General features: G+C 47.0%; 1 protein-coding gene across 4 annotated transcripts in view; it reads left to right on the top strand.

Moving 5' to 3' along the window:
* Nucleotides 1-27963, top strand: part of LOC119379545 (rap guanine nucleotide exchange factor 2) — a 493626-nt gene that overhangs the window by 47098 nt on the left and 418565 nt on the right. Inside the window, exon 1 of one of the 4 annotated variants that reach the window (XM_049412011.1) lies at nucleotides 24370-24387. The exons of the other annotated variants lie outside the window; for them this stretch is intronic. The gene's annotated coding sequence lies outside the window, so the exon portion shown is untranslated. Of the gene's footprint in view, nucleotides 1-24369; nucleotides 24388-27963 lie in introns of those variants that run through there. 4 annotated transcript variants of the gene reach the window in all.

The raw sequence follows: 27963 nt of genomic DNA, 5'->3' as shown, positions 1-27963 counted from the left end.
CTTGGATTTTTTAGAGGATCTCGAGTATACTGGGGTGATATACAAGATGGAAATATTCTTGGGGATATAGGTATTTTTATATTGATTGAAGTCATATGTGTCTAGACAGGCAAACGATGATCGAGAGACAGCGACACCGGTTACATCCACCCGTTACCGAGAATAGGTAATGCAAACTGTCTGGAGAATGTTTTTTTTTTTCTTTATATGGGATTGAACTTCCGGTGTTTATCGATGTCTGGACGATATTCCGCGAAACGCTGCTTTCTTTTTCCTTTTCTTTTTTTCTTGGCGTGTTCAATATTTGCTACACTGGGCACAACATACATATGTGAGCCATGCGCTGCGTGTCTGCAACAAGTGTAGTACTCTGTCTGAACATAATGGATATTCGCGCACTTTTATTACTTGTGTGTTTGTTGGCTCAAGAGTAGGGGTTGGCGAAAGAGCGCCAGCATAATGTTTACAGAGAAGGGCATAAGTAACAACGCTATAGAGAAGACTGTGGGATTACTTCTGTCCACCTGATGCAATGACTGTACCATCTAAATCTATCTCTCTCTTCACGTTGCTGCCTAACTTTCTAGGGACAAACGAGGGTGTTCTATCAAATAAATCGTCGCGTTATGTCCTGATTCAGTGAGAACGCCTGCGTCTTTGTACGGAGAGAGCAACAGCAAATCAGCTCTTGAACTAGCTGAGGAAATATTGGTAGACTAAGTTGTCGGCCGTATGTTGCTTGACGCACCTGTGAGACAAGCGTATAGTCACTGGAGGAGAGGAACGAAGGTATCGAAGTACAATCACACGTTTAGGCACGTGCAGTTGCAATGAAGGCAAAATGCTTACGTTCCCACGTTAGCCTTTTTCAGTGTTTGTCATGCATGTGGCAAAAACTTGGAATGCTTCCGCGAGCGCATGCAGATAAATCGTATGACTTTTCATTGTCGTCTATTTTGACTTAATGACAGCCGAATATTAATCTGAGGCGACTGTGGCTCACGGCATGATGAACAGGTAAATATGTAGGTCACGATGTAAGCGACATCTCGTGTAGGAGTCGCGGACTAATTTCGTGCGTAGTGAATAAATGGCGATCTATATGACATTGTATAGGGGTATTCATCTCACGCCACAAGTTTAAAGAATCTGACCTGTTGCGATTTGCAAGACAGGCATAGGAGCCGGTGATTTGCCGACGATGCAATACGTTTACGGTTACTTTTCTTTAAAAATCCTAGCTGAAATTCCTTTAGCAGAAATTGTCGAGCTGTATCTATATACGCAGATATACCGTTGCAGCAGATGGTAACAGCTGCTACCACACCTTTCTACACCGCCATGTGCATATGTCACCGATATTGCGTGTAGAGGCGACTTACCAGTAATGAAGATCACTGTAGCCTATTATTGTTTTACTTCCATGGTCCATCCATGTCTTCGATTAAACGTACCATGGCGACTTAACAAAATTAATGACTAAGACAGGCTATGCTCCCATCATCATTGATGACACACTTTCCATTTTAGTACTGCGCGAGCGTTTCGATTGTAGATATTTATGCGTAAAGGTCTGTCTCTGATCCACCCACTGTGACTTATCTGCTTTGTCTTACTTCATCCTTGCGATATTCCCCTGAAGGCATGCCTACGCGCCGTGTAGTGGCCGAGTGGCAATGACGCTGCGTTTCTGCGCACGGCATTTCGTGCTCGACCCCGGCGGCCGCATTTCGATTTGGGCGCGCAAGTTAGGGAACCCCATGGTGGTCAACATGCATTTCAAGCCACACACTGTATACGGCGTTCCTCATAACCCACCGAGCAGTTGCGAGACGTCAAACCCCACAGTTAATTTTTTGTGATGACATATCTAAGGAATGGAGCTTTGTATAGGCCTACATGTCAACACAGCGGTTTCGACTATGCCTTACATGCGTGTGTCACAACAGAGACGCCGTGAAACTGAGCCTCTGTATAAATCCGCTGCCAGCCTTTAACCTATATGTCTTTTTTTCTCCTTCAAGACAACATCGGCAGGATTTCTCGTTGGCCATCGGCGTTTCTGTTCCCCCGTGCTTGTTGCTTCTTGCCCTTGGCAGCCACTTCTCGTTCCTCGGTTCTGTTCTTGCGCATGTCGTTATTGGAACACAGCCGCCGCTGTCGGCCTCCTTTACAACGGTCGGGGGCAACTGCCTCAGCAAGCAACAAGCACACACACAAAAAATAAGGAAAAATTGGAAAACAAGTAAAGTAAACGATAAGCAGCGATGGTGGGGAAAATAGCGGCTGCAGCGGCGGTCCCGTTTTATTGACAGCTCAGATTGGCTCGACGCGCGGTGCGGACTCACGGCAGGATCGCGTGCTTTGCATTCCATCGTTTCTCTGTGAGCTCGCTGATGTCCGCAAGTGTCGAGTTTCTTTCTTGCTTTTTTTTTCTCCCGGCTCTGTGTATCTGTAGATGTGTATTTATACTTTGTTATTTATAGCACGTATGCTTCGCGCCTTTCTCGGATCCTCTTATGATTGCAGCTTGTCTGTATTGCGCATTCTGGGCTGTCTCGTGACTTTTTGTTCGTTGCGGCGCTTTTGTCTTGCTTCTCGTAGCGCGTACTAAAAATAAAGGAAAAAGAAAAAGCCAATACGTAAAGGTTGTATGCGCCAAGGAGATGCGCGAAAGACGTCCCAAAGGAAAGATAGCAGAGCCACCATGCAGCGTGCTTTTATAAGCCTCCCCCCCTCCCCCCCCCATCCCCACACACTTGTTATTTCTAATATTCCCGCTTTCTTTTCTCTCTATTTTTCATTCTCTCTCTTCGGTATTTCAGTTCGGTGGTGAAACAGGTTCCTCGATTTCTCTTGGTACCATTTTTCTTTTTTCTGGTCCGCTTGCACGGCTTGAATAAGGATCTGTGGTTCACGGTTGATAGCCCTGTCAGTGGGATTTCTTCTTTTTCTATCGGCGATACTGGGCGTGCGGCTTGTTACATGTCCGCGTCTGAATTCTACCGCCGTGTACCCGTTGTGCGTTGTTTTGTCTTCATACTTTTCCGCAGTCACTCGTTCCTCCTCCCCTTCCCGACTGCGGTGTGTGCGCGCGTACAAGCCAAGGGGTTCGAACAGTCGTCCCACATACGGGACCCGTCCTTCGTGTTTATCGCCGGTCGCCGTTTGACCTGCACGCCATCAAGTTTCCTTTCGTGCACTGCGCCGACTCGGGGCAACGTCCTCGGCCGGAAACTTGTGGTCTCGGTGCCGGCCCAGCTATGTATGTCAAGCTGTCTTTATTTTTTCCTTCATTTCTTCGTCGCTGCGATTTTTACAACGTATTTGCAGAACCTATGTCTAACTTGTGGCTTCTATATTTGATTTTAAAAGAACATATTCGATAGCGCGTCAGTATGAGGGCCTGCTTATATGTACTATAGACGTCAAACGAAACTCGAGCAGCGGAGCGCGTGGCCCAAGCATTAGCGACGGTGTAGTGCATGCCGTTCAGTCATCACCATTGAAAGGCGCGCACATCCGGTTTGGCAGCACTGCGCGATCCCCCTAAAGTGCAATATTTTTGCTTCTGTTCTCGTTGTGATATTTGAAAATAAAAACTAAAAGGTATAAAAGGAAATAAGAGTGAACCGGCCAAAACCGCCAGACACGCCCACGCCGGCCACCTTTATCACTGTATCAGAGCTACAACAGAAGAGACAATATCGCACTGTAAGGAGATCGCACAGTGCTGCCAAAGCGGATGTGCGCGTCTAATAATAATTATTATTGGAGTTTTACGTCTCAAAACCACGATATGATTATGAGAGACACCGTAGTGGAGGGCTTCGGAAATTTCGTCCACCTGGGGTTCTTTAACGTTCCACCTATAAATCTAAGCACACGGGCCTCAAGCATTTTCGCCTCCATCGAAAATACGGCCGTCGCGGCCGGGATTCGATCCCGCGACCTTCGGTTCAGCAGTAAGCACCATAACCACCAGACCACCGTGGCGGGTGATGTGCGCGTCTGTCAGTGGTGACGAGCGGACGGCGCACACAGAACCGTTGCTAATGCTTGGGCCACGCGCTCCGCTGTTCGCGTTTCATTTGACACCGATAGTACACGGTGCTCAGCGATTGAAAGGCTATATTAGGCCTGCATGACGGCTGGTGCTTTTTTGAGCCGTCGACAAATGCTGGGTTTTCAACCAAGAGTCAAATGATGTCACAACGTGGCAGCAAGGCTATTTCTTTCATTCGATACCATATAAGGAGTTACATATCGGTGTCCTCAGCGCTGAACGGTGGCGAAAGAAGGCGCCAGGCGCCATACAGGCCGACTATCGCGATTCGATTGCTGAGCCCTGCACGACACGCGATTTTCGAGGTCGAAACTCGTTATTGACGTGCTAAATCATACACTCGCGGATCCATAAAAAAGAGCGCCGCCTCCTAGCTGTGTTCGCCTTCTCGAGGCATTCGCGTACACTGGCCCGAAACACTTTTACGTGATGTGGACACAATGACAACTGCGAACATTTGCCTTGTTTTAAAGGTTTGGTGTTTCTAATTTAATAAATCAGTGTATATGCAGTTCACGAAACAAAATACAGGTTGGGATCCTACCTCCATTCGAGGCGGCTGCATGTCGGGTAGAAGAGGTGAGGGGCGGGGGGGGGGGGGCATAGTTAATATCCAGCTTTTTGCTAATCACACGTGCCATAAACATCTTTCTCCGTCTATACCTTGGCGCACTGCGAAGAAGTTGCATAAAGGCACTAAGCGACACTGTCTTGTATACGGGAACAGCTTATCGCCGCGGTTAATATATGGAATACTCCGAACTCTGAATGACGTCGAAACAGACGCTGTGTAACTGCGTGCAATTAATAGCCGTATGTACTATATGTGCAGCTGGCGCAGAACACGGGCTCTATATTTTCGGCATAATCAAGCAACTATTGTGGTCAATTACAGCACCAAAGCAACGCACGGCTTATGAAAGACGCTGCGGCGGAGGGCTCCGAATTCCTTTGAACCACGCGAGTTCTTTGGTACAGGACCGTGGTGTTTCATGTCCGTCGGTCGCCGTGTGTAGGATACGTTGTTTTCGCGCTCGCAGTTTTAGCAGCGTTCCTAAGAGCAGCTGTCAGCCAATCACGATGCTAAGTCTACCAATATCTGAAGATGTGGTTGGTCAAGGGCAAAGTGCACCTGCGAACGAAAAGCTTTTCCAGAGCCCGTGTTTATAAAGAAATTTGAAAGTCACACAACTCCAGAGGTACTGTTGTTTGCGATGCATACTTAAACGCCGTCTTTCTTGTTTTACGTTACTCCGTATTGAAGACTCCATACAAAGCAGGCCCTAATATATATATATATATATATATATATAGCGCTAAACTCTCACGGAGGAGCAGAAACCATATACACGCGCCCACGCATCCAACGTTCCTTCCGAATTGGAGCAACATGTGCGGGGCGAGCACCTCTAGCTGGGTACCGTCCGACAGTAACTCCTTGATATTCAGCGTCCTATAAAATTATGCGCGCGCATCCTGCTCCAGAGTTGTGCAACTCACTTCAGGGTTCTCGCCCGTTGCTCGGTTTTGAGGCCCGGGAAGAAAGCCTTGCCTTCGTGCGCTTATTGTGTGCAGCACACATCTTCCATAGTGCCCGTATGCTAACAGCGCGCTCGTCAAAAAACGATCCATGCGCGTAAACTTGCATTATCGTTAGGGTTTTCGCCTACTGAATGTCCAAACGAACTCGAATGAGCGTGCGAACTTTATATATGGCTGAAGAATCTTCAGGTTTTACTTAAATTTAACGTCATACTGAATATCGCTGTCCAGATTTTTTTTTTTTTTTCGGGAGCGTTAATTCGCCTGGACTGTCGCTCTGGGCGCCCTTTCGCTGCAGGAGTTTCCAAGCCGAGCCAGTTTAAGTGCCGACATTTTTTTTTTTTTCCAGTGACCGTGCCCGGGAGATAATTACTCCGAACGCGGGAAGCACGTCTTATACGTAAAAGAGCACGTCCGTCGGAGCTCACTCTCACGCGTGAGAGCAGGTTTTCGAGTTTCTCGGTGCTTTCTTAAGAGTCTAATATGCGCGTCCAAAAGTACTACGCACAGTATGAAAGACGTAGCGGTGTACGGAGTGCCCCGAAAGAGCGCAAGAAACTCTAGAGTTATCAACGTGACTACCAGTACGCCTTCAGAATGTATAAGCATGGCCCCTTGGTCACGTTTCTGGTAACATGTGGGCACATATATTCGCACAGCAGGGGGACAGATTGCTCGTATGTGCTCGTTACCATTGCGTGACGTACAGCCCTCGCTAAATAAATTACAGCATTGAGACTGGGTGGAATTTTCTCTTGCGACGAACAATTCTGGCGTAAGAGCCTTAATTCTGTGAATATGAAGAAGTGCCGAGGCGCTGTATTTTTGTCATGTCTTTGAAATACCTATTTAGAGCCACGCTATTCGCCACGTGTAGAAGAAAAGTCACTTGGGGAGCATCTCTACACTGGCATATTTGCCATGTGCTGGACCACGCTGTTAGTGTTTATTTTTTCTGCAATGTCTGAAGATATTATTTCACATTATCGAGCTTGAACGTTAATAATTTAAAACCATTACGTCATTCTTAAGCGTTCTCTCTCGCCTCTTCTCGTTCTATTTCGCAGTTGCGGGAACTGAAGTTTTAAAGGAAAATAATCTTTTCTATGGCGCTGGTAAAGCTGTTTTCGAATGTTTTTGCGTGGAAAGCTTGCGGTATAGTTTCCACCTTCGGTCAGCCGATTTTTAGTCCACTGAATACTGCTAGCAACCCCATGTCAACCCGTAGTTAATTCATATTGGAAATAAACCGTTCCAGCCGGATCCGAAAACGGCGGGAAAACATTAGCAACTCGAGTGACACACAATGGGCAACGACAGACAGCATAGAGTGAACGCACTCTGTTCAGCGCGGCTTCCACACTTTCCACTGCATGGCGTGTCGCGTGTATCCAAGTAACAATTGTCCGCAAATAGAATGACGTTTTAACCACCCGGAAGCAAAATCACATATACGCAACAACGCGTAAAGTCGTAAATACTCCCCACCCTTGAATAGCAGCATCACCCCGTAAACGGAATGTGGGTTACGTCGCAAGCACGGCGACGCTGCTTCCGGAGTCCTCCTATTTGTCTGTACATCATACAAAGTGAGCACCGTATAACTGAATAATCAACGCGCGTCCCGTATTCCTCTGCTAAGTGTTGTTAGCATAGCAACTAAGATGTCTTTATGTTTTAGTATGTTTGCAATATCGCTGTTTTAAACTCACAGATGCTATCGAACCCCTTGGCCTTCTATAGGCATTTTTTTTTTTTTGGACACGGATAAGACAATAGCGGCATGTATCGATCGCTCTGTCATTTCTGCGCGCGTGAACAATGAGATAATATAATAATATCTGGGGTTTAACGTCCCAAAATCACGATATGATTATGAGGGACGCCGTAGTGGAGGGCTCCGGAAATTTCGACCATCTAGGGTTCTTTAACGTGCACCTAAATCTAAGCACACGGGCCTCAAACATTTTCGCCTTCCATCGAAAATGCAGCCGCCGCGGCCGGGATTCAATCCCGCGACCGTCGGGTCAGCAGTCGAGCGCCATAACCACTAGACCACCGTGGCGGGGCCGTGAATAATGAGAAGCAAGGGGGTCAAAATACTTCCTTAGTCTGGTCGCATGGATCTTTGTATGGGAACGGGAGGGTGCACGATGTTTAACGAGCGGGATAAGAATTTAAAGTACTCAACAGTTCCAGGAAGCACTATAATGCTCGGTAAATAATTTTGCTGCCGTTGAAGAGAAGCAAGCGGAGCATGTGCCTTGTTTCTTGGCCATAGTGGCTCTGAAGAGTGGTAGTACTTAAAAGTCGAGTATTGAGCTATAATACTTCCCGTACACTTTCCTATACCGATAGCCCACACTCACATAACGAAACCACTCACAAATAGTTATGTTCGTGCTATCTCGTACAGATATGCCGCTCAGCAGCTACGTTTATTTGCTACAGAATTACTATGTGAAACAACAAACGTTACCTAAATATTGTCGCTCCAAAGAACGTACGCTCTAGCTTAGCGCACCTGTCGACGCATGTACTACAAACGCTGAAATGGACGGACGCAGTGACCGAGTGAATAGCTCACCAATATCGTCTTATGCAAATGGTATCGATGGGCACCCATATACTGCGGCGATTAACCGATTTTACTTCATAACTCGTTGGTTTTGAATTTGCAAAGATGGATTAAAAAAAATTAACACAGCTCATAAGAGCGCGCTCCAAGGCTCACAGAGGAGACTCCTAAAAGAAACGAAGGAGCACCAGGAACAACGGTTAAGTTACTTAGATGCCTGTACTCTGTTCATTGCCCTATAAGGTGCCAGAAAAGATTCACAGCAACCGCAGATACATGAAGGAAAATCGCAGAAATGGTAACGTTCAACGAGGGCTGGAGGTTATCCGAAGCAATTCTACCGTTCACGTTGAGCAGGTCTTAAAGCGAACAGACACAGTTACGGAAAAGCAGAGAGCAGAGCTCTGTCTGTGTGCTCTTCTGTAACAGTTTGTTTGTGTGCCGGTGCGCTTCAAAATCTGTTCAACATGAACTACAACTAACTAGCGCAAGGCGCCATCTTTTTGCAAATCCTTTCGCTTCGCAAAATGGGGCTGCGCGTTCGATTCCCAGCCACAGCGGCCGCCTTCCCAAGGTGACGGGAAAGAAGCGCTGGTGTACACCAAACTGATTACACACATTAAAGGGACCGCAACTGGACAGAACGTATGATTAGATCCTGGTGTAAATGAAAAGACCGCGAATTACAGTGACAAATTCAAGCATCCTTTTCGCGATTTGAGAAGAATTATATTTTTTAAATCGCGTTTAAAAGTCACAAAGACCGGCATGTCGTGCAGCCTAGCGGTAGAGCCTTGACACTGCACTGTGGAGTGGTTCCGTTTACTGTACGTTGGCTGATGTTTTTATGCGTACCATACATAGTGCTCAAAATTAAAGTGTGTATACTATTATTCATCCCCGCTCTATTCTGTGCTGCTTACGAGGTAAAAGGAGTTGACACTGAGAAGCGGCGCTGCCTTCGCGGCAACTAGAGCAATATTTTGAGCCGCGACGCACGCATGCGCACCAATCTGCAGCGCACAAACGGGAACCGCTGTCGCGCTCACCTCCCACTTTTCGCAGCGTGTGTTGTGTGTATTTTATAGTCGCCGCAGATCGAAAAATTCTAATGATAAATGTTTCGCGGCGTTTTTCTTGTTGCCATTCCGTGATTAGACACACAGACCGGTAAGCTTTCTGTTGCACTAAAAAGAAAACAGGTACCATGAAAGTTGGTTGTCGGTCCCTTTAAACTCCTGGACCTGGAGCCATCCACTAGGGCTTCTCTCAATGTCCACGTGTTAGTTTTGGAATTTTAGCAGTTATATACTAATGCATCTGTCAATCGAAAGCAATAAGAGAGATACAGGAGGCGAAACAAATGGCATGCCCAAGGATATACGTGTCGAACCGTGGCGGAAATGGCGCAAGAAGGTAGCGAAAGATTCGCTTTCGCTTGTTCCGTCCAATCGAAAATGAATACGAGGAAGCCGTATACGGTCGGCGTCGCAAGTTTAAGGACTGCGATATTCCTCGAAATAAGCTGAATATTTGTGTAACGTGCAGGCCACGCAGCCTGGAACGCGGAGTATACGAGCCGGTACTATAGTACAAACGAACAACGTACCGTATACTATAGTATAGGGCCACTAACGACGGTAGAAAATTCAAGACTTGCGTGGTCCGCGAAGTTTTGAGACTGGTTGTACATTTCCAAACTATGTCTCTCGTATATTGATTAAATTGGCAGACAGCAGAAAGCTTCCGGTGTCTCGTTCCACACTCTTCAACAGAACTACCATACACTGCATGATGTAGCCGGGCACGTTCTGCACCTCTCCCGCCATGCGGCTTGTTTCACACCTGGCTCTTATAACAGACGCTGAGATCGTCAACAGCGTTTGCTATTCAAAAGGGGCTCGTTGTTGCATGGGCAAGTTGGGGTGTTTTCCTGTGCATTCCTTTCAGCGGTCTGAAGACGACTATGCACAGCGCTTGTGTGGCATAGGCCCTCTCTGCATGTTGTCTGCATCGCTTGCTATATAATGCACACAAAACAATTCGCATCGTGCTTGAAACATTAGACTGTACAGACACATCAGTGGTGTCCAGCGCACGTACCTGTATACTATACCCGACCTCCCTATGGCGAAGTATGTTGACATATATACGATATGGGCATTGAAAGGCCCGCTGTCGGAGTGCCGAAGTTGCCGGAACGGCCTTTGATTATTCATTTCTTTATAGCCTAACTTTGTTAGCTACGAGCAATGTTTGCCTTTTGATATGTCGCTTGCAACAACAACAACAACAACAATAACAACAACAAACAACAACAACAACAAAGTGATTGCATAAGCTGTCATCGTTTGCGTGCCCTGTAGGTTTTTCATAGCCTCAGCTCCACGGCAGCGGCGGCGAAAGCAGCCGCAGCATCAATAGCACCCCCGCGGCCGCATGGGATCACCAACGATTGCTGCTGACAGCCCGTTGGAAGCTAAGCTTTTCTCCGACTCGTGAGCCGGACTCAATATCGCAGCTTTCCTGAGACCCCATTAGCTTGTATATCTCGTTCCTTCTATATATAGTGTATTGGGTGGGTCATTTTTCTGTCGCGGTCAGTGCTTGTAAACACCGCCGAGGGTCAAGCCGTCGGCGCCATCGACGCGCGCCGCGTTAAGCCGTCCGTCAGTCCAAGTTAAGCGCAAACCAGCGCAAACACTCAAGGCGCTCGCTCAGCGGCGCGCTCTTTGACTCATGACTGCGTGCAAGCTCATCGGTTCTTGAACTACATTTCCCGCCTTATTTGCGCTGGCAGATATCTCGATCGCTTAAATCAAACTGCTTCACGCACCGTCATCTCGGCTTAACGTTGATGTGATAATATTTGGGTTATGCCGGATGAGTGTTGCCGCTCGAAGTTTCGTTCAGTCGTTCAGTTTCTTTTTTTGGTATGTAGAGGATTTGGTACTGCTTCGCGTGTGTCAAAAGGCCGACCGCTAACCGCAATCTTTGTCGGTTTGGCACCGATAAAAAAAAAAAAAACGCTATTTCCGGGTCCCCTCCCTGTGGAAAATTCTTGCAGTTACAGTTAAATACCTCATAATACAACTTCTAATGTTACAGAAATACTTTCAACGATATACCATAAACACAAAAGGTCTTCTACATGCACAGCCACAACTCTAAAATTTACTTCACTGCGCAAAGGAGCGTTGTGATGGCTCAAACGGCACTTCGAAAACTTCCTGCTGCATTCCCAATGCATATAACTTTTTTTAAAGATTTTATCCGGAACTCTCCATCTATAACACATGCTGTATTCCACGCGAGGTTTCAGCTTGAGGCACACTATAATTCTGAAACAACTCGGTGCTTAAATCCTCACACAGCTCCGATACACAACGAGCAGAACTTTGTTGACTTCGCGTAGTTCCCACAATTACCCCCATGCACTTCTGAAACCTCTCCCACGTACTAACCTCGACGTACCGAATATCTCCTTCGTGCCCCATAGAAATAGCTGGTCTGCGATTAACGCTATAATCATGACACCACATGATTTTTAACCCCACACTTGATTCATTAGTTGAAGAGAACCGAACCTTACGTAGTCCTACATTCAGTTAAAAATTTTTGCTCCTGTGTGTACAAGAGCATTGTGTAAGAGCAACTGCGGAGGCATCCGCGCACGCTTCGTCTATTCACCAATATAAACGCTGGTCGATGCGGCTCTTTGGTTGACCAGTGTAACTGGATCCCACGAGCACTTATCCTCGAATTCGTTCTTCCTCGCTAATTGTCAGGTTGTTATGCGTACAGGTCACAATGGCATGTTTTGTAATAAGGGGAATTGGAACCGTCGCATGCGGCCTGCCAGGCATTGTTCTCGCTTAAATCACATGTTACGGCGCAGCGCCTCCCTTAAGTTGTCATATTATACCAAATGTACGTAAGCTTGAACTGCGCCGTTAATGTTACCTTGCGTCCATTAAGCGTTCTGTGTCTCATAATATGCAGGAGTTGAAGATACCAAGTATAGACGAATGGATAGCCGCCGACCAATATGGCTCCACGTGCGCGCAGACATATTCATTTTCAACAATGCTTTCAAATGAAAAATAGAAACTGACTTATTCCTCAATAGCGCCACGATGCGGAAGACGAGAACAACTGCACCAAACAAGAGTACCTGTTTTCAAGCTTGTGCGGGAAGTCGTCATTCTTTATACGCGTGAACCCGCCGCTTAAAGCATATACACCGGAAACTGCGTTTAGGTGCCTTCCCGCGACCGCTCTGCGCTCCTTCGTTCGGCTTGCTCACGTGGCATACGGGCGTGGGATGTATCCCTCGGCATATAGTCAGCCCCATTGACAGTTCGTCGCCCTATGTTATCGTTAAGACGGTCGTTTGTTTCCATTGTCTCGTTTAAGGCTCGCACGCAGTTTATTGCGAGCGCGAGGCGCTAAGGAACAATGCGCGGCCCCCGGTATCCGCACCGCGCTGCGCGATGCTTGTTTATTAAGAGTAATGTGCGCGTGGACGACTCTTTTACGACTGAAGAAAAGCGATGGCCCGTTCGACTTGATTCTAAACGGTCATACGAGTACTCACCGGCGATCGAAATATCCATTGATTCCTAAATGCTGAGAAGCAACATTCAGGGCACCGTACGAATAATTCTTTTTTTTTATATGGTTGTATATGCGGTCGCTGTTCTTATAGCGTGGCAGCGATGTGTAGGGCCTAGGCCCTGTCTCGAGAAGTGACGAGCTTAGCTTACTGTCGGCTGTAACGACAATATGCCATTTTACTGGCATTTCGTCCTCAGCAAGTAGCCGTGCTACAATGAAGCGGCTCGCGATCGCCTCCAGAAAGTTCGAGGACCTCCGCATGATTGTACTGTGTACATTTTATGGGTATGTGTCACAGGAAAACACAACAATTCAACATAATCAATCACGAGCACATATGCTTTACATTGCGCTTTGCTGAACATTACGCTTTAAGCAACCAGCAGCGCGAGCCTATCGGGAACCAGCTTACATGTCTAGGAAACCAGCATATCGTACATGTACTATATCTTCGCTACAGTTTTCAGCGGTGTAAAAGTAAGCCCTCTTCTATGAAAGATGCACGGTAAAGAACAATTGCCGCGCTATGGGGCATCCGCGGTTATCCTCGAGAAATGCACTGGGTTGGTGGCTGAGAAATGAAAAAGATAACTGCGTGGTGAATGCCTCAATGGCCGAAAACAGGCTGTTGTGATACCAGGTCGAGCTTATGGTAAGGTTGTGAATTCGAGCCCCACAGAAGGAAAGGGTCTTTTTTTTTTTTCGCCCACTTTAATTGACTTCAATTTGTGTCATGATTACTGCACTACAGTTAAAAACAGCAAATGATGTCGCCTATGCTTTCCTTGGCTCAATTGTCTGTTGTATTCAACTGGTCAGATCGAGTATATAGTCACTGTCGGAAGAGGGGTAAGGGTATTGGAAGTGGTCTTATTCCTCCGCACTCAAAATAAATGTTGTCGAGGCCGGGAGACAGTGAGTGCACATATGCCACGTTACTAAGCCCGTTATACTGAAATCATCACTCGCAAGTCGCAACATCATTTCGCCCGTAGTGAATCTGTTGTGTGGGATGCCGCCCCTATACCACGAATAACTACGGTAAATGTAAGCTAGAACTGTACCCCAAAGAATACGCGAGCGGGGTTCACGTTGAACAATTCACTGACAATGTGTGTGTGTGTGTGTGCGTGCGTGCGTGCGTGTGTGTGTGTGTGTGTGTGTGTGTGTGTGTGCGTGCGTGTGTGTGTGTGTGTGTGCGTGCGTGCGTGCGTGCGTGCGTGTGTGTGTGTGTGTGTGCGTGTGTGTGTGTGTGTGTGTGTGTGTGTGTGTGTGTGTGTGTGTGTGTGTGTGTGTGTGTGTGTGTGTGTGTGTGTGTGTGTGTGTGTGTGTGTGTGTGTGTGTGTGTGTGTGTTTACGGAAGCCAGATGTGAACATTCCCATCCAACTGACGAGGAGGCGCGTGTTACTCGCCATCAAGCTCGTCCGTCTTTTTAAGATCTTTTCCCGCCGCTATTCCTATCGTCTAATGCGCTGCAGTATTCATTTCGATGGTATATATGCCTGACTTTCTAGGTATTGCCGCCGAAATGTGAAACGAGAGTGCACTATCACGCGAGTCAGTGTTTGCAGACGGCTCACTCCAACCAATTGCTTCCCTCAGGAAAGCTAACGCGAGGAGGACGAAAATGGAACGAAGCCTAAAATACAAACTCGTACCCAGTTCCGTGCTCTCTCGCTCTCTCTTTCCGTTTTCTCTCTTTATTTATGTTTCTTAACAGGCTTAGCAAACACGCGCAATCTGTGGGTGCTCTCACGCAGATCATGGGACTTCTGCCGCTTTCGTCTCTCGACAGGTTTCGATTTGGCGCTGATGTTGACAGATAACGCTTCAAAGCGCTTACGCGTTGGGAGGAATCAGAACGTGTGCGTGGCGGCGTCAGCGATGTGAGACTGCAAAAGAAAGAACGGAGTGGTACACAAGCACTCCGAATGAGTCACGTCAGCCGGTGCTTATATATCCACGCGCAGGTTGAGACAACGTAGTTCTCTGTGTATACCATGTAGGAGTGAAGTAGATACAAACGGAAGGAATGTACGAAGCGCGGTTACTGTATCTATTATTACAAGCGCCAACCAGTCCAAGTTAGCAGACTAGTTCCGTGTGTTTCAGTTATCCATCTGACATGAAGTCCTGAGGTGTTGCGTTTGTATGTACGTGCATAGTCTTGGCTGCTTCAGAGCTGCCTTCACAAGCTTGCGTAATTTACTTTGCTCGTGGAACTGTCACATTTGTATAGTAAGAAAAGAAATTTGGAGGGAGACTTGCATAATGTCATCGTATTATTTATTCCTGTCTAAACACGTATTCACATCGGTTTCGCACTGTCAGCCGTGCACTAGAAGCGCAACGAACGATATTAATTCCACCTGTGATCCTGGCTGCAGTGAAAAACCTTATCTGCGGTGTGTACATCTGGAAAGAAAAAAGGTGAAGAAAATAGAAAACAACACCGAGAAAACTCACATGTTTACCTCGACCGAAAGAGTTATCTCGTGCACGATGTTTTTGAAGGCTATATGGCTTGCGTGTCTCAACAATATCAAGCGTAAAATTGATCCATACTCGACTGACGGGGATGTGCCAACTAAGTAGGCACAGCCCCATTTTCGTCAAATACCAACACACACACACACACACACACACACACACACACACACACACACACACACACACACACACACACACACACACACACACACACACACACACACGTGTGTGTGTGTGTGTGTGTGTGTGTTGGTATTTGAGCCAGACATATATCCTGTTGTGTTTAAACATAAAGAAGAGCGCAGGAAGTCAGAGGTTGATACGAGCCGTCCCCATAAGCGGAGAAGCATAAATGCCGCAAATACATATAAAGGGCTGCGCGGCTTAGCTCGAGGCCGTGCTATCGCTTCCCGCACACGACGCCCGCATTTAGATGGGGGCGAAATGCAAAAAACACCCGTGTACTTGGGTTTAGGTGCGCGCTAAAAATTCCTAGATGCCAAAATTAATCCTGAGTTGCCCACTATACATCGGACTGCCGCACAAACATATCGTTGTAGTTGCGCGTAAGACCCCAAAGTTTGCTTTTTAGTTTTTACATATCAAAGGCTTTCTTTCTCTTTCATATCACATATTAACAAACATGAAAAAAAAAACAAAAAAAAAACTGTGATGAACTTTTCTCGGGAAGTAATATTTTAACGCTACATTTAAGTTATATCATATACGTCTGAACAGGGGACGTCGATATCCTTTTTGTTGCCATTGAGACAAAAAAGCGGACCTGAGCGGGTCGAGTGATGCGTAGGGCATAAACATGTGGTCGGTGACAGCATCGCAGTGGATACCAAGGGATGGAGAAATGCAGCCGAGGGCAACGGAAAATTGGGTGGGAGAGACGAAAGTAAGAAGTCCCCATGCATAAAACGGAACCAGCTCGCGCAAGACAGAGTAAATTGGAGATCGTGGGGAGATGCCTTCGTCCGGCGGTGGACAAAGAATAATATGACGATGGCGATAATGATGACCACATATGCCTAATTCGACAGATTTCTCGGCGAGATTTCGCAACTAACTATACACAACGGTGAGGGTTTGATTGTTTACAGCGAGTGCATCTATAGAAGCACAAAGTGCTGGGCTAGGTGGCCCTAGATGTACAGGATGGGCGAAAAGTAGCTCCCTATTAATAATTATTTATAACTTTTTTATACTTAACCAATTTTAATGAAACAAGAAGCATTTTTGTTCGTCATAGTCGGTGAATTGTTACAGATATCTAAAATTCCGCGCAAGCACCACCATAATTCATTATTATTATTTATTTATTTTTTGTAAACGATTGGAGGTGCTTGCGACACACTTCCGTAGATATTCATGTGCTGCGTTTGACAAAAACCTGCTGAATTTACTTCTCGATTTCATCAGTGCGCTTTTCGTGTTGTGCGATAAACCTCCTCTTTGACCTACCCCAAGAGGAAAGAGTCGCTAGGTGCCAGGACTCCTTGCAGGCCATTTCAGGGGGCCGCGAGGCCCCAACCAGCCTCCTGAAAAATTTGTCCCGAATAACGCATGGATCCACAACTTTTGTTGACGTACTGTCTCTGATAGCTCCAATGACGTCAATGAGATACGTAATAAATTCGCCGATCGTAAGGATCAAAATGCTTTTTTGCTTTATTAAAATTGGTTATTGTTATAAATGTTATAAACGATTCTTAATAGGCGGTTACTTTTCACCAACCCTGTAGTGGCCGCGGGAAATTTGCGCATCAAGAAGACAACACACACTAACAGAAGGATAAAACGAAAACAAACGCGAGTCTTCATTTTCTCTCTTGTTTTTGTGTGTGTGTTCTTGTTGCGCTATTTCCATACACCTGGTACGCCAGTGGCGTTTGTCACGCATCTAAGATTCAGCTAAGCTTGTTGAACTATTTCCATCGCTGAACGAAGACCGGGCAGAATGCGGGAAAGATAGTGATCGACAATTTCTTCTGCGGAGTTTCAACGGTTCGGAGCTTGTGATGAGTGGTCGTGGCATGTTGCAACACTTATGCACGGAGAAATATAATTTTGTACGGGGCACAAATCATATCTTCTTCACTCTAGTGTATGCTGGTATGCCCGAATGCTTGTCGGTAACGTAGTTTGTTAGGCGTTTCCCTCTGCGCCAGAACTCGGCTTGCCTAACATTATATTTATTTCTACATGAACAGCAAAACAGGCTAGCGTCGCAATTCAGAATTATAGCAGAGCTGTTATACTCCTCAGTTTTATTTATTTATTTATTTTGTTTTCTCCGTCTGTCCCGATGTCGCATCCGAGGTTTGGCAAGTGTGCGAAGCATGCATGTCGCCGAGATGTGAAGCCTCCTGTGGTGTGTCGAGCGCGCGCAAGACTGCAGCACAAGCAACGTCGCCCTCCTGACGCTTCGCCGCGTAAACCGCATGCGCAAAACCCGAATAGTGTACCGGGACAGCAGCCACCGCGATTTTAAACCGCTACCGATTTCCGCAAGACTTATCTCAGGCGTTTCGCTCGCGCCATCAAAGCTGTGACATATATGCACCGAGGACATACATACATGGTGCACGGTTTCAAGGTTATACTAAGTGCTCCCTCTCTCTCTCTCTCTCTCTCTCTCTCTCTCACCTGCACGTCACAGAAGCCATTCGCCAACAACCCGCAACGCCGCTGCGTGAATGCGCACAGGTTGGGGCGATTTGCCGTGCTGCATGCAGCTATATGTGTATACTAATATACGACCGCACAGCTTGTGCCACCCGGTAACGCACGTAAGATACATTATACGATGAAGGAATGTGCGATAAGTACGACAGGGTGAACCTCCTTCCTGGTGATGTTGCTCCCCCTCCCCCTTTCCTCCTATCTTTAATGCTCCCAGAGAGACAATATAACTAAATACATCAAAAGAAAGAGCGATCGCGCAACATATAATAAATGAGAGAGAGAGAGAGAAGAAAACTGTAGCATTTTCGAGAGATCTCGTCGTTCTTGTACGTTATTCGGCAGACCGCATGCAGCGATTCACATTTTTCGTCTAACGTTCGTTTTTTTTTTCTGGGACGCGTTCTCTTTCTTTTTTTTTTTCGGGGCTTCGTCTCAGGTTTTCCTGCAGTTTCCTTTTCCGCTACCATACTTCCCTGCAGGGCCTGTCGCATCCAGTTCTGTCGCGAGTGCACCCGCCTGTCGTCGTTCCTCGTCAGCCCGCGGGTGGGCTGTAGCTGCTGCGCTTTCTCGTTTTCCTTTTTTTTTTTTTTCTCTGTATAACGCGAAGCCCGAGTGCGCACCCATATAATGATCGTTTTACGAGCGCCCGGTTCGCTCTCTCTTTTTCTTTCTCCACTTCCATTGCGTTCTCGAAATTCAACTCGCATGTGTTTCCGCCTGTTTTTCTTTCCTTGTGACCTCCCTCCCCCTCCTTTTTTTTTTTTTTTGTTCATCTCTACTTCTTCCTCAGTGGTGTGACGAAGAAGCAATGTGTTTTTTCGCTCGGCAAAGAGGCTGCGCGTTCGCGGAAAAAGTCCCTTCCACCTGCTGCGCTGCCCCGGAAGCCGTATCCGCAAGATTACGCTAATGGTCTTTAATGTCGCGGGTTCGATTCGGTCGCGCGTCAGCGACGTTTCAAGCGGGAAAGCAAAAATGCGACGACTCGGGGAAAATCTTTCGGCGGATTGGGAGGAATAGCGCAGTGGCCCTTGGGATACTGTAGATGAGTGATACGCAATGCAGTACTTTCGTGTACCGGCAGCATCTGGTATGCTCATTGTAGCCACCTCCTTCCCTACATCCCCGTATTTCTTTTTCTCTTTTTTTTGTTCTAAAGATGATACTTCGCATTTCAAATAATCACATTTGCTTTATTATTTTTTTTTCTGCCTGTAAGGATGCTACGGTCCGAATGCTAATAGCATTGTCCTTCTCAACGCAAGCAAGACAACGCAAGAAAGCTAGGACAAGGCCACATTGAGATATAACCCATTTTAGTAACAAGAAATCTATTCTGTTGATTAGCAGGTCCCTTAAGTGCGCTATAATGAATGCAGGTCCCTTCAACATCTCGCTTTAGCGTATGAGTTCTGCGCTTTAGGATTTTGTATTGAGGTGAAATAGGGGATTTTTTTCGAGAGTGTAACTGAATCGCTAAATTTTGAGTGTATCGGAGCTTTCCCTTGTGGCGCAATATAATTTACTGTATCTCGTGCTAATCGACAGCTGTTGGAATCGGTCACTGCTGCGTACTCGTTCTGCTCTGCGAAGCGAAATATCGTGAACGCCTTTCAACGTTTCCACTTCATGATATTCAAGAGCAGCCGGTATATCCAACGAAGTATTCGGACGGGCCAGCCTTGGGCATGCATCTTTCAGAAAAATGGTGTTTGAATAATTTCTACATTATGAATACCTGATATGCATACCTTACAGCATACCTGATATTCTGGAAACAATGCGAGGTTGAAACAACTGCTAGAGAAACAATGCTCCTGCCAGTCACGTCTTCACCTTTGGATTAACAATTTGACCGCAGGTTCCAAAATGACCGTCTGGCGTACACAGCGCACAGTCGCAAGGAATGTTTCGCTGCACGGCTCGGCTCCACTCCTCTGCCAGCAACATCGGCGTAGCAGCCAAACATATTTCTCTTCGTCTACAATGTCAAGCATGCAGTAGATGTCCATCGACGACCACAAAAATGGTCGTAGAGGGTTCATTTGATTGACTGACCGGCAAGGAGCTTCTAGTTTTTTATTTACTTGCGCCTACTCGGATTATAGGGAGTCTCTACTCGACGAGCAGCTTGTGCAAGGTGTTTGTTGTCACAAAGAATGTCTTCACTTTTTATTTCCACGTATATTTTTTCCAAGAATGCACTTAAGGACGTGCGCAGTTGCATGATCGCGACTAAGGGCACCGAAATGCGGCGTTTTTATAGGCAAATTCGAATGGTCAGTGATTTTTGCCAGCGAGTGTATCGAAATAACCCGAAAACGCAGAACATCATACGCATATGGTCGTATATACGCATATGGTGCTTATACGCATATGGTTGCGCGCGTGTGTGTGTGCGTGTGTGTCAATTTTGTATAATTGAAAGTAAAGAGTTAGAAGCTATTCTTGAGCAAAGTAGCTATTTAGGCGAGTTTTGTATTTGTGTGTGTGCGCTGTTTTATGATGCAGCTATTCTTGCGGCGTAAACAATACATTGAATGGATTTAGCTTAAGCCTTCATCTCAAAGAAACACTGAAGCTATGATAAATGCCACAGCATAATATTGCGGATTACTTTTGACCCCCTAGGTTTCTTCAACGTGCAACTGCATAAAATATAATTACACTAGAGTTCTTGCATTTCGCTGGCTGGAATATAAGTGCGGCCACTGCGGCCATGAATCGAACGTGTGATCTCGTGCTCAGGAACAGCAGGAAATCATATATCCGACCGAGCGATCCCAGCTGGTGCGGTGACCAACTTGCAAGCTTCACGGCTCACTGTTTTCGTCTTAGTTGGTGAGACCGAGAACTTTTATTGCGATAGCAATTATATGGACACTCCAGCCGCATTTTTGCCATCTGCGTCTTTCCGTATGATGTCCAAGGGCGATAACATCACCTCGCGCGTCGTACGTTCTATGTGCGAGTGAAAGCGTGGGAGGACAGCCGACGATCGTGGCTCAAGCCGAGAGGAAACGCGCCGACCGCCTTCCATCGCGCGGAAGGCACATGGAGGTCCCGGAGGAGGTGGCTGTGTAGCTCCGACAGGAATTGCATATTTTGATCGGCCAGGCGCGGTCGCACGCGCCCTATCTCGACAGGGATCAGCAGATGGCCCATACCTTTGTACGTGCTGTGTTCGCAACCCTCAATTTGCGTTGAGGCGATAAACAGTACGAAGGTCGCTTCGCTCGCTGCAGCGGCCGCGTTTCCTTGCGCCAGCGTTTTGTTGAGTTACGCCAAATCGGATGCCGGTGGAATTATCTGCCAGCCTTACTTCGTATAACATTCCAATTTCTTGCTGTAGCAGTCAATGCTTCGCCCTTGCGGCGAAACTGTCTTCTTTTTTTTTTAAGTGCTGCATATACAACACGGTGTAGTTATTTTACGACAGCATGTTAAAGTGGCGAGCAACATCGCTTTCACGAAATAATATGGCTAAATATGTCGTGGACCCCATTTCTTACTTCCAATATCGCACGATCTACATTAACTTCAGGCTGCTCCACTCATGTTGCAGGCTATTCAAACACTTCCGGAGGGAAAGGAACTTGTAAACACGGGTAGTTCTTGTTGTGACTCAGCCTCCCGAATTACCAGCTTTCATATCTTACGTAACACCATGTTAGAAGTGCGTGATAAGCGCTGACCAGCCCGGAACTGATATTCTTGCGCTCGATGTTTCGAAGAAGCAAGCCAACAGGTACCCCGCCATATGTAATGACGTTCGATGTAAATGAACGTTGTCCAACGATATCGCGCGATTGTTCTTGCTCGCAGCGCTTTCTGCTCTCGCCAGCTTACGGGCAGGACAGGCTTAGACGGCGTAACCCAGGAAATAATGCACGTATGCCCGGGTCGTATAACGCTTTGGCAGGCTTCCATCTCCACATTCTTCGTGCTGTCATGGTTTTTCTCGTGCAGAACGTAATTGCATCGTCCAGCGCGTCGTATACACAACGTTGGCCTCGCACGCGGAAGTGACTCATTCCAACATCCATCATGCAAAAGAAAGAAAAAAAAAACGCTAAATATTTGCATTCCTCGCCGTCAAGCGTCAAGGGTGCGTTTCGCGCGAGTTGTCTTGCTCGCGGTACTGCTTTTCTTTTTTTTTTTCGGACACCATGCGCGATTTTTCTTTTCTTTCTTAGATCGCCAATACCGTAGGAGATTACAATTTTCACCGCACGGGCGGCAGTAGTGTGAACTGGACGCTGCTTTATAAGGCCGTATATATAGCTGCACGAGACAATCTCTGCCATTCCCTTTCTAGAATTAGGCACGGGCGTCGCCCTGTTGGCACAACCGGGCCTTAGCCCCGGGAGCAATGATTGGCAGGACCAAAATTATGCCGCACTCGACGGGTGGTCCCAAAATGCCATCCCTTTGTGTTCGGGATTGGTGCTCAGTTGAGATTTCACCAGCGGGTCATTCTGGGCGGCCGTCGTCCGTGCAGCCCTAAGGGTAGAAGTGAGACCTTGGCAGCTTCGGAGACGGTGCTCGCTCATTTTATTCGTTCATATGTCAGCGCCTAAGACGCGACAGCAGGAGGTTATTATAGCCTTTTCATTGTGCGCCCGCTTCACCTGTAGGCAGGAGGACAGCTTTTAGAGGCTGTTCTTCATTATTTTGCCAAGCTCGCGGTAGTTCTATATGTGACACACAAAGTTTATCTAGCGCCTATTTGTTCTGTCGGAAGTTTAATGCTTCCATTTTTAACTGGACCAAAGATAGTGGGATCGCGGGGCTTTGTTGACCGATGTCCCTGGCCCCACTGTAAGCAAGGAAGTCTTAAAGCGAGCGTAATGTATAATATCTGGGGTTTCACGTGCCAAAATCACGTTATATAATTATGAGGCGCGCCGTAGCGGAGGGCTCAGGAAATTTCGACCATCTGGTGTTCTCTAACGTGCACTGACGTCACGCACGGTGCCTCTAGCATTTCGCCTTCATCGAAATGCGACCGCCGCTGCCGGAATCGAACCCGCGACTTTCGGGTCAGCAGCCGAACATTGTAACCACTATACCACCGCGGCGGACTGAGGACGAGTGTAGATTCTCTATAACGAGCGGAATGACTACAGACAGCCCTAACGTACCACAAAGTACTGACATCTCGTTTCTCTTTGTTTCAAGACTGAAACTTAAGCTGTTTGTTTGTTTGTTTGTTTGTTTGTTTGTTTGTTTGTTTGTTTGTTTGTTTGTTTGTTTGTTTGTTTGTTTGTTTGTTTGTTTGTTTGTTTGTTTGTTTGTTTGTTTGTTTGTTTGTTTGTTTGTTTGTTTGTTTGTTTGTCACCGTTATTTAGTGCACGGTGTTGCCCCACGTTCCACCTCGCTCCCGTCGTTGCCGCTTACATGCGCGCGCTCATGCGTAGTCTCGTTGCTTTTCTTCTCGCACTGCCATCAAGTCCGTAATCCTCGCCTCATTTCGCACACTGCGTGCCGGTGAAGAGACGGCCGAAACAGAAATCTGTGGCCGGAGGAAAGAGTGACGGCGCCGTGGAGCGAGAAGGCCACCCCTCGCGCAGGCTCACGACGGCGGAGCAGGTCCTTGTACCGACGGCCTCACGGACACCACTCTTGCGCGCCACGCGACTGCCGCCGCCGCTGCTGTTGCAGTGCACGCGTGGAAGGAGCCACTCCACGACCCTCGGCCTGGTGAAGCCGCACTCTCTCGCTCGCCGGCTGCTGCCGAACTGCCGAAGAAGAAGAGAGTTCTTCTCCGGTGTTGTTGCTTCTTCCCTTTCGTCGACGCGGCAGCACTTGCAGGAACATCCGCTTGCCTCCGACGTTGCTGTCTTGTTTTTCTTCCGCAATCTCGGACCGCCGACTGGTTTCCCCGACAGGCAGCACTGCTCCCTCTCTGGAAGGAAGGTGGCCGAGTACGTCCCAGCGTTGCGTTCGTGCGTCCTTATGCCGCCGGCGCTGCCGGCTGATGATCTGCGGCTTCTCGAGATGTTTCGCCGATAAACGGAGTCGTCGTAGCCGTCGTCAGCTGCTGTCCTTCTTTGATAAAAGACCGCGTGTCCCGCGCAACAGCGTCTTCGATTTGGACGAGCTCGTGACTGTTGCCGCTGGGGCGGTTTTCGCATCATCCTCCAAACACCGGGCTTTCGACGCTGCCACCTGCCCTCACGGTCGTGCATGCCGCCAAGCCTGTTCGGTTGACGACTCTCGATTCGCTTGTCCCTTCCCGCGCGCGGCGCTTGCACGTGCTTGGTGAAACTGTGAAGGAATCTTCGTCTGTCCTCGAAGTGATTGATCGTCATGATTCCTACAGTGCCGGCTTTGGATACCGCGCTCTGCTAGGGCGCCAACGAGGCAACACTACCGCGGAAGACTGTGGTTATTTTCCAGGTAGGACCTTACTGCTTGTGATGTTCGTGTTATTGACCTGCTGGCTTCCTGTGTAGTGATGTTCACCCTGAAACATGGCTGCACAGGAGGCCCTTTTAATGCATTTAATGGAACTGCTAGATACTCGAGAAATCCATAGCGCCTCTTGACAGTCACTGCTTGTCAGATGCTGCGCTAAGGGATGGCGTGGCAACCATTTGAAAGCGCACTTACAACAACGCGTATTATGTGTCACAACGCAATTTCAACTGTAGACCGACTGTGCGTTTAGAAGCGGCTGGTTAGTGTTTACTTGTAACGGGATCGCATTCGTAATAAATGCGTACCGTTTGCCTTGGCTGCACACTCTCCGGCCCTCGGCTATTCGCATTCCACAGTCATCGTTAATAAGGCGACGCTGAAACTCGAATAACCCTGCGCGCACAGCATGGCAGCGCGTCAATTACGATCGCTGATGAAATGGCGCGAGCGATCCGTTGGCGGGTACCCCATAAAATGTGGCTCTTGTGTAGTTCTTGGACAGTTGGCAGGCTCTACGTGGATATATAGTGTCCATGGCACTTGTCAGCAGACGATGTTGTCTTCGATAGAAGGTATGTTTTTGTAACTCTTTAGTACATTGTAAGGGTCCCTGACCGTCGTTTTATTCGAGCCCTTTAAGAGCTCCTGTTCGTGCCGCGGGCTTTGCAGTGATGCAGTTCGAAGGCACCATTCTTGCACTGAAGCAGTAAAGTCGCATTTATATTGTGGCGTCTTTCTTCTTTTGTGTGTGTGTGTGGCGTTTGATCCTCGTGCATCGACTCGCTTAGGCGATTCAACATTGAAAATTGTCGGGGGTGGTGGCACGAATAAGTGTTTGTTTCATCTGTGTACGAGGGTGAAATAACATGAGACATTGCGTTAAAATCTTTGCCCGAAACACAGAAGCGAATTCAAAACAGTAAACAGCCTCTTCTTCAAGCTTTACGGCAGGCTATATGTTATATTGCCCGTCGATGTGTTGTTTTCTTTTCTGTATTATTGTTTTTTTCGAAACGGAAATAAATGCGACGTCGGCCCCGAAATTGTTTTAATCTGGCTGTCTCATGCTTTCTGCGACAAAATGCAAGCTCTGAAAAATAGCTTTCTTTTTCCCGCTAAGGATGTTCGTCACATTTTTGTTAGTTTGTTCGTATAGGGTCACGTTTGTAAGCATTTCTATATATGTAAGATAGCAGTGGCGTCCCACCTTGTAACCGATTTCTTTCGTAATAGATGTGCGGGCTTCTTGCGAACCAAAGACGAAAGGCAAGAAGACAAACTTACACAATACGGCCATTGCAGTTAGCGTTTTATCCTCCTCCATAGCTGCACTCCTCCTTTTTTGTTTGTTTATTGGTTTCATTACTCCTTCTTCAGAACTTCCGCTCAGTGGCACACTTCTCTTCAAGTATGCTTTCTTTTCCCTTTAAAGTTTACGCTCAGTTCAACACGCCGTACACTTTCATTCTGGCGCTGTTTAAGTGCGCACGGTGAGAGAGAGGGGGGGGAGTAATTCTGTTACCGTTTCTTTGAGGGCTTTAAAAGCGGTGCGTCGGAGAAATCTTTCGGGTAGCTGTCAATATGTCGGCGCACATTCTTTACGGGGAAACATGGTGTTTACGCGTCTCCATTGTGTATATCGCGGTACGCGACAGTAAGCTTGCTTCCTTTACAATGCGTTGCTTGGTTCTGGTTCCGAGAAGTGGGGCCTGTCACTGGCGAGAACTTACATCGAACGCGAACGACGTCTTGTTGCATTCGCTTCGAATTGTTTCCCTAATCTGACGCACAGCATTCGAGCGAAATCTGCAGAAATCGTGCCGATTATTATTCTTAAACTCGGCCGAAAAATACGGGCACCGTGCAATAACGACGTATGCAGGTAATATCATACGTTGAATAACACAAACTCTTATGTGGAGAGGGCTCTCTTTACAACAAGACGGTGAGATGGGCTAGTTGGTGAACATTCATGTTAAAGCACAAAGCTTCTAAGCGCTGTCTTGTCAAGTTCTTAAATCTTCGGTCCTCGTTTTATGTGCGCTTAAAAGCTTTGTGCTTTAACATGAAGGCTCTCTTTAAGAGCTTTTTAATACTAGTATGATAGGGACTATATTCAGGCCGTTGACTTAATGTTAGGGAGGTAATAATATGTGCTGCTCGGTACTGATAGCTTGCACGTGACGTCATGGACGCGCACCATGGCTCCAATATGGCGACTTAGGTGACGTCAAGGCAGTATAATCACGCGGCAGTTCACCTGCTTCGGTGTGACAATGACGTAGCTGGAACGTTACTGGGTCTCTGTGCATGAATAACAAAGGAACCAGCATGCGATGTACTGATAACACTATCGTGACATCACAATCTTCGCGTCCCACCATGTTGGTGTTTCAGCGTGGCTGTTTCAGTGACGTCAGTGCAAGCCGTCTATACAGCTTTGACGTGCAGCAACATTGCTGCGAACGAATGAAATGCCTGTTGATTGACTCGGCCCCTTGTGATCGTTCCTCTCCTAGTTAGTACATGGATATATGTTTTCTAAATGTCAGCGAAAGATCCTTAACGCTTGCACTATATACACCATGCCGGAGCGTTGACAATTTGGTCAGTGCTACCAGAACGTATCTATAGGTAAAAATGCCTCTTCATTGACCAATATTCTGGAATTTGCCGCTCATGACAGCGATCGGCATTTTAAAGTTGTTCTGATGTTTATTATTTTCAACCTGTCCTGTTGGAAATGTATGTATACGCTATGGACTACGTGATTTTGGCAAGAAGAGCAGAAGCATAAAACTAGCCTAGCGACCACTACGTCTTAACCACTGATAAGCATGCAAAAAGAGTCGTCTCAAAAGAACATACTTTATATGAAACTATCATGTCACCGTCATGCTGCATTGTCATTCCTGATTGTGCCACTGCAGCGTGGCCATGCATCCTGCGATTTAAAAGCTTCATGCTCTGTAGATGAGCTTGATAATCGAATAGGTAATCCTGCTTCATTCTTCAGTGCCAGGCTGAGAGGAAGTATGGGCCAACGAAACTCGCAAAACTTTTATGTTGTAAGACTTGGTTGTCAGCGGCCAGTGGCGTCTTCACAAACAAGATTTTCGCCGTCGGTTTGAAGGTGCCGGTGCATCTTCGTATAATAAGAACCGCTTAAGCGTAGCAATAACTGAAGACGGTGGTGATCTCTTCAGCACTTGCGCAAGTCCAGCTGGTGAGAACATAGTGGTGTTGTGGTAATCAAACATATAGAAAAAAAGTGAAAGAAACTGATCCAACTTATTCCAGAGTCCCACAATGGGGCAGCTTTCACAATCGGATAGCGGTTTTGGCGCCCGAAAACCCCCGAATTCAATTAATTTCATTCCTTTAAACTGCCTCTTCTTTGACACACATTCCAAGTTTCTCGAGCTCTTGACAAGAATTGTATGTTTCCAACAGTCGTCTGTATCATATACATAATAGACCACCCGTGATAGCTTAGCGTGAAGGGCGTCGCGCTGCTAAGCTCGATATAATAATAATAATAATAATAATAATAAT

This window comes from Rhipicephalus sanguineus, chromosome 1 (assembly GCF_013339695.2).
Source record: "Rhipicephalus sanguineus isolate Rsan-2018 chromosome 1, BIME_Rsan_1.4, whole genome shotgun sequence".
NCBI classification, from domain to species: domain Eukaryota; kingdom Metazoa; phylum Arthropoda; class Arachnida; order Ixodida; family Ixodidae; genus Rhipicephalus; species Rhipicephalus sanguineus.
This window is presented reverse-complemented; position numbering and strand designations above follow the sequence as displayed.